Below are 8,267 nucleotides of genomic sequence, written 5' to 3'. Positions count from 1 at the left end.
TGACCGACTGTGGGAGAACTCTTCATGAACCTAAAGAGAAGCCCAGCATCCTCACCGTGCTGAGTAATGAAGGAGCCTTTGAGTCTTGGATGCAGTTTCTCACCGACTCAGCCTTGAGGGGTGAAGCTGCATGATGTCACCCTCTCACTTCAATAACAGCCATATAATGGTAAACAATCTCAGCTCTAATCTCAGTGGGGCTGACTTCCTCCAACAAATGAGCCCCAGTACACCGCCCACTACACAAGGACAGGACGTAACACTTTTGCTAGCTGATTTACATCTAAATAAATACAGGCCTAGACGAAACAATGTGCAGACCCAAAAGAGGAACCGGCGTCTCTCCGCTGGGCATGTTCAATTTATATCGCTTGATCTGGCCAAGCTGCAGGGCACGATAAGACGGGAGGGACTGCTGAGTTGAAGTAATGTACAGGAGTCACCCTGTCCTGGTTTGTTAAATAAAAGTGGGCACAAAGAAACTATGGCAAAAGACTGACAAGAAAAAATATACTATCAAATAGAGAAACAACAATAACAACAAAATATTTCCGTGAATGAAGTTTTCACCGGGAGTCTGTTTCACGACATCTTGCCTCAGTGAATGTTGTCAGTTTCAGCTCACATAGGTTTGTAATGATCAATATTTTCCGCAACATTGCTTTCGCTATCTGTTTGTTTGCACGAGACTTTCCAGGGTCAGTCAGATTCAGACCTTTTGCAGCTTTCATGTGACAGATCCAAACTTCTTCTCCTTCACCCTGAAAAAACAAACCTTTACAAACATCTGCTGGAAACATCACAAGGCCATTTGCAGTAAATTGTCTGTCCCAGTGGGATTTCTTGGCAATAAATCAATGAATGAATGAATGAATCAATCAATCAATCAATCAATCAAAGAATCAATCAATCAGTTGAGTAATGTAGAAATCAATTAGGCAAACAAACCCCACTTTCCCTGGGAACAGGGAGCGAAAACAGATTTACAGGATAAATCTAATGTTAATCTGTTCTCACTGTGAACCAAACACCAATGCATTAGTTCTAAAGAAACGTATTTTTTTATGTTTCTTCCTTATTAGTCTGTTTTCTTAGACTGAAATGAAATAGAATTACCTCCTGATGGTCGCCTGCCTCAATCATCCAGTCATGTTGCAGTTTACCAAAAGTCCAAGTGCACTGGAAGTTTGTGCCTATTTATAGACATTTTGAAGACAAGGCCTGTTTCTAAGACATTGTGTCTGGACAGATAATCTACAAAGGTGCTTTCTTGTTAAATCTGTACATCAATTAATCTTATCAAGGCCTGAATACCTAATACCTCTGTATTAGACTAGCTGACGTCTGGAGAATTCATTTTTCTAAAAATGGTAAATGGTCTGCTTATATAGCACTTTTATCTAAAGCATTTTACAGCTTCGCTTCTCCTTCACCCATTGATACACACACTCATGCCTATGACAGCGGCTGCCATGTAATCACGTTTGCAGGAACACTATTTTAGTAGATGGGGAGGAAAATAAGCTCTGCAAACTTAATTTTGTGTAATTTGTCAAAAGCCAAAAACAGTCAACACTAGTGTGAACTAGTTCAAGAATCCACTCTTCTTTTTATAACCTTGTACCGTGTGTTTATGTAAAATCACTCTCTGAAAAGTAACTAGCAACTATATATCTTATTTGTATATCTTATCTTATCTTATTAGTTGAGAACAAAAGAACACGAAAGAGCATAAAATGCAAACTCTCAGCTAAAGTATAAGTAACTTACCACTGCAAATAGCTTATACAGTGTAACACTGGTTAGACAATGAGGATACAGGTCAAAAGAAGTTTTGTTTGCAGTATTACAGCATATTACTTCAGTACTACTGAATCCTACCTGCTGCAGTACAGCTGCCCTCCTGTCTGCTTATTGTATGAAAATGGCCGGTGTACAGATGTTACCAAACCACTGTGCACATGGAAATACGGTACATGTGAACTTTTTCTAATAGAACAAAGTCACCAGAAGAAGTCGTAGACTCAACAAGAAAACAGCCTCATAAAAAAATCTTATCAGCTCCTCAACCAGGTCCCGGGGCACATAAAGCGTTAATCCCGTCCTTCCATGCACATGTGCGCGCAGGGTCCTCACAGTCACAACCAATTACTGTGTGCATGCAGCTGATGCAGAACAGACGTCCTTTAGGTTTAGCTCAACGTCAACCTCCTGTAACAGTATTTTTACCACAGGTCAATACTTGTCAAGTTGTTTTCATAACGTTAAGCACAAATCCTGCCTTTAAGCAATTGAGCAGTTTGCTACTTGATGCAATTAACATGTACAATATCACCCTGTTGTCAAGTCTTAATATAAATAAGCAGTAATGATTAATGTTAATAATTAAATCAAATTATAATGAGAAAGGGCTTCAAAAGTCCTGTATGACAACGAGGCCCAATGTAGCCCAAAGAACCATTTGCTGTGGTGGAAACTTTGAAGTATTTCTTATTTGAAGGCAAAAACTCTCCAGTGGTCTATCCATAGCATAGTTTATCAGCCAGGGTCAAGCAGGGATTTGGGCCTCAGCCTCTGGGAATGCACTTAGCCAAAGGTGGCGGCTGCACCTCTGTTAGCAGGCTCAGAGTGGGGGTCAAAGATGGCCGCCATCCCCTGGCCCACCAGTCTGGACGTGCAGCCGCCACTCGTCTTGTCCAGGAGATGCTCCAAAACCCTCCCACGAAAGCTTGCGTCTCAAAATAGCGCCACGTGTCCAAAGGGCACTGGATAAGTCAGCGCAGACATCTTGATGTTTGTGGCTGAGGTGTGTGAGGAGCTGATGGAAGATTTCGAGTGAAGACATGACAGAGACAACTGGGGTCATCAGTGTCCACAGGATGTCCATGGGTAAAAGGGAATTTATCATCATGGTTTTTCCCCTCAGACTTTAAAGTTTATGAACATGTGGCTGTGGCTGCCATGCAAGATGCTCACCTGGCCACCGGTAGCAACTTGGGCTTCAGCGTCTTGCCTTAACGACATTTTGACAAGTAGCCCGGACTGGGGATCGAACTACTGACCCTGTGGTCTGTGGACAACTTACCAGAACTCCAAATGATAATGTTCCATATTTGCTGTATGTGTACAGAATACAGAATAGCCCCAAACCATTAATAACTATTTATGGATAATTTAATTTATATGATAATTTGTTTTAGGCATTTCCTCTGAAAGAAAACTGTATTAGACCACAATTTATATTCCTAGACTAACTAAATGCAAGCTTTTCTGAATATGTAATTATAACCCATTCAATATTTAGACATTGATGCAAATGCATTAGTACTGAACATATTAATAAAACATTTCTACACAGCATAGTTTTGTCCACCAAACTGTCTAATCTCACAGCACAACATCCGGTTTGTCTGCAGCAGTTGAACTTATTTTGGTTGCGTTAAGTCACCCACAGCAGTTTGTTGGAGAGAGATTGTTGTCTGGCTTAACCAATGTTATCATTTTGCTTTCAAACAAAACCACTAGCTTAACCACACACAGGACTCTGAGGTTGACTTCTGGATGACAATCCTCCACTTCATTCAACCGCCTCCTTTCAAATCCCCTTCCTTTACTAAATGGAGCACTTCTTTTAGCATCACAACATAACAAGTCACTCAAAATGCAATAACATTTGCAGGAACATCATTTTTAGGACATGGTTGACTAACACAACTTATAAAATGAAGTCCTGCAAACTTAATTTCTTGCATTTCTTTGAAACGTTTATGATGGCAGGAGACTAAACACTGCAACACTGCAGCCAGTGAGGTGGCATGCAGCTGGATAAACATGGCTGCTTCATCAGAAGTCTTCTTCCAGTGTATGACCTTAAATAAATGGATCCAGTCAGGAGAAAAAAACCCCACCTCTATTCTCCACGACCCAGCTCTCAAGGCCGGTATGAAGAAAAACCCTCCCATGTCAGACCCTTATGTTTTCAGGAAAATCTATTATTATTCTGTTCCCATGTTGGTTGCGTGCCCCAGGATGTGTTTCCCCGAACAAGGTCAGAATTCCTTGTTTTGTCATCATTATTCTACGAGAGAATAGTCACCTCAGCCACACTGATTTCACAGGGGGGTCCTAGTACTTGTTCATCTTCCATGGATACAAATAGATGTGAAATGGCATTCAGCCGAAGCTGAGTGAAGCTGTTATGGCAGAGAAGAGTTGGACTCAGTCTGACTAAGGAATTTAGGGCTCATGAGAAAAAGCACTGGACCCTGCTCAACAATGAGGCTCAAAGAGACCCAGTAAAACATCCACACAGAAGTTGAAGTGGAACAATCATCAGCTTAAAAGCTGTAAACAGATGTTTAGATATTTTAAATAAAAGCTTAAAAGGTTGTTAGTACTGTGTGTTTCTGCTTCCCCCAAGTGGCCAGAAAAAAATGTCAAATTGAACTTAAGTTTTGAAAATAATCCTCACCAGACTTTGGATGCTGTGTGACATCACCTTACCACAGAGGAGCAAAGGGATTAAGACAACTTTAATACTTCTTTTGTATTTCCAAACTAAAGAGACCCAACTTGTGCCCAGAAAGTTGAAAGCAACCTGTGGGCTGGATGAGGCTGCTGGGATCACTGAGGCTTGATGCTGTGGGACAGCTGCTGTCCCCCTGCTGAGAGGGAGCCTATTTTAACAAGCCAGACCTATTGTCTTTTCCAAAGAATGACCAGAGAATGCGGCATCTCTTTGGGTCTTGGCCTCTGTGTGTGCTGGCGATTGGGGGTGAAGGAAACAACTGTGTCCCTGTCATTTGCATCACTGTGGGAGCACATGCCATCAGAGCTAATTACCTGCCTGGAAGGACCAATTAAGACGTCCTCTAATGCCCCCTTCAGCTCTACAAACAGCATAGAGTAGTGCAGGACTGCTGAGCGAAAGAAGAGACGGACTAATGGACGGTGATATTTGACATCAACACACATTATTTGTGGGCCGTCACCACAGTAGAAAGCCTCCACACACGCCTGTCTTTGCCTAAGTCGTCCAGTTCTTCATGAGAACTTAGTACATGTGTGACATATTCCTAATTTCTTCTATTTTTATTCTTCACTGCTTTGACTTTGCTACATTTCAGAGGCAACATCATACATCATACTTTTACTTTACTACATCTTTTGATTAGGCTACACATTAAAATGCGATCAAAATGTGATTTTTCATCCTCAGCAGTACATGAAGTGATTCAAATTACAACTATTAGATTAAAACAGGTGTATAAGGTTGTTAAATTAAGCTCCATGACAAGCATAAACTGATGAGCGTGTTATTGCATCAGTAATTATTATTATTGTATAAAATCACAGTCCTGCTGCATAAAAAGTAGTTTTACTTTTGGTATTTCTTTAACTTATACATTTGTCCTTTAACGTAAGTATTGTTATTAATGCTGAGTAGTTACTACATTACTGTACAGCTACTTTCACTCAAGAAAGATCTGAGTACTTTTTCCACAACCCTGTAAGAATGTAGTTCTGTCAGTACTGGTACAGGGGAACAGGAAAGAGAACCCACAAGACGGCAGGAGACTTTACTGGAAAATCAGGTGAAAACAAATGCAGGTAGGCAGTTAGAGTCTGAAGGAAAACTAGCAGAAAGTCCACAAAACATGAAGAACACAGGAAAGAGTGTTACTGCGAGCTGATCCGCAGATGGAGACCAGGTGAGAAGGTGAGCGTGAGGGGTCAGGTTAACTGGGAAAGACGACAGAGACTCAGGTGACCGATGAGACAGATGCACAGCAGCAGGTCTGAAAAAGTGCGAATGTGGCTGAAGGGAGACATGTACAGGTCTGGGGGAGGAATGGAACATGGTGCTGGGTAAAACTACCACAGTATGTAACTAATTGATGTCTTTTTAAAAACTACACGTGTTCCTGTGAGTTTGACAAGATCTGAAGATTTTATACATTATCACTGTGCAACATGTGTTAGTGATGGTGTAAGTACAATAGACTCTTGAATAAACTATTTATTTATATTTATTTGGAAACATAAAGTGGAAAAAGCATGAAAAACATAGTTTACTTCTCTATTAATATGATGATTTATACCTCTATAAACAAACATAACATGCTGGTTTAAAACGTTGATATACACGTTTTCTCTTCATTATAATTCAGCTTCTGTCCCTCCGTGCAGGGCCAAGGAGACTGATGAGGTTACTAAGGTGAAACACTGCTCCAGGGTCTGAGGATAAGCAGATTTAAACCAGGCTGCTTGAGGCCAAATGTTCCACTTTACAGAATTAGGCCTTTGGAGCAGTGACAATATGTTGCCATTTAATTTAATCTAAATCACAGTAAGGTGCTGCGTTTGTCACCCAGAAAGGAAAACATTGTTTCTTAATTCACTTAATGTCAAGTGAAAAATAATCTTTACATTATTTGCCATTTCTGGTCAAATACAATATGCTTATAACTAATAAACTCAGATGTATTACTAGTATGTTACAGGTTCCTGCTTCAGATTAGCACATTTATCAGATTCAGACACAGATGGTGTTAAATAAAAATTCCTATAATGTTTCACATTTTGTTTCAAGTTTCAATCACATCACTTTTGTCCTACTGTAGTTTAGTCACAGTCCCATCACTGTTCATCTAATGCCATCACCAAGTCTAAAAGTTACCAAATACTCAGTGACGATCCAGTTATTAACATGTCAGACGTTATCTCCAACAGGACCACCGACATGGGTTCTAGTCTGGTTTCCTGAGGCACAGCTACATTACAAAGATAAAACATTGAATCCAAGCTGCACACAGTTTGGTCCCTAATGGTTTGCATCTTGCTCTGTGAATTAAAATGTATTTAGTGTTGAAATCATATTTAATTCAGTATTATTAGATTTAAAGTTTAAATATAGATAGTTTAGGCTATGTACAGACAATGAGGTCATTTTTATGTTTATTCAAGATGGCGTCCTGTTGTGTGCATTTAGAGAGCAAGAGTCTTAAACCAATGCTCATAAAATGCACTTTTCATTGATCCATTTCTGTATCAGGAAATCCCATAAGGATTGATCTTTTCCTCACCTGATTGATTAAATGTGTTACCAAGAGCACATGCAAATAATGACTGACTGAGAGAATGAATTTGAATTTACTGAACTGAAGCAAACACCTGGTAATTATGTGTAGTGTTGCATCATGGGCTAATGGGTGAATCAGTTTTACATGTGTAAATAATAAAAAAATCCTTCAGTGACTTGATTGAAATAAAATTGAGTTGATCCCTTCAGGGTGAGGTCAGGTCGAATTTAACCTCTGCCTGGACACCCTGTCCTCCAGCAGCTCCTAGGGGACGGAGGGAGGGAGGAACCCGTCTCCATGATCGCTCATCCGGGGGTGACAGTTTGGTAGCTCCACCATGACCCTTGACACCGGGGTATCAGGAGTGGACGGTCACTGCCTCTCACCCTCTCTGAAGCTGTTTGACCTTGAAATGAAATGGCCCATGACATTTGAACCCTGGACACTGGCCCACGTCAGTCACGTCTTGCTCGTTTGCAAATAGGCAAGCAAAACCATGGAGATTGTACATCCTCATTTCTCCCACTACATGCAAACATCATGAGATTTGTTGTTGAAAATAAACTGAAAATCTAAAACACTGGTGAATCCATTTTTGATAGATTAAAATAAAATACAACGTTTTTAAAGTTGCAAAGATGTTTTGTCAGAGGTAGCCCCTCCCCACACATCTTACAAATTAATATATATTCAAATTATACATAGGTTGGAAGCCATTGATCTGAAGTTGATTTTTCAAAGAACACTTTTATGAGAACACAGAATGCATGTGTTCCACTGGGGACAGGCAGTGGTGCTGCAGTACGGTAAATGTTCTACAGACCCACAGTGCCCTCTAAAGCCTGAGGACAGGACAGCATAAATAGTAACTGACAATACATTTTGCTTTAAATGTCCACGTAAAACAGATTCTTTGCTAAGGTGCAACATAGTCACTGGTAATGGATGCAGCATGGTTACGGTCACAGGGAAAGATACTGCAGACAACAGGGATAAACATTATTTCATAGAGCTTGAGGGCAAATGATAACATACAGCAGTGAGTTACAAATTTCTGTAACTCTGGGATCTTTACTGTACATCTGTATTTCGAATTGATGTCATTATTGACAGTTCATCGTTGTGAACACAATATGCACGTCAGGATGACTCAGAAAGAATTAAAGTAAATGCATGTCCTTCAAA

The sequence above is a fragment of the Channa argus genome, chromosome 17 (assembly GCF_033026475.1).
Source record: "Channa argus isolate prfri chromosome 17, Channa argus male v1.0, whole genome shotgun sequence".
Lineage (NCBI taxonomy): Eukaryota > Metazoa > Chordata > Actinopteri > Anabantiformes > Channidae > Channa > Channa argus.
This window is presented reverse-complemented; position numbering follows the sequence as displayed.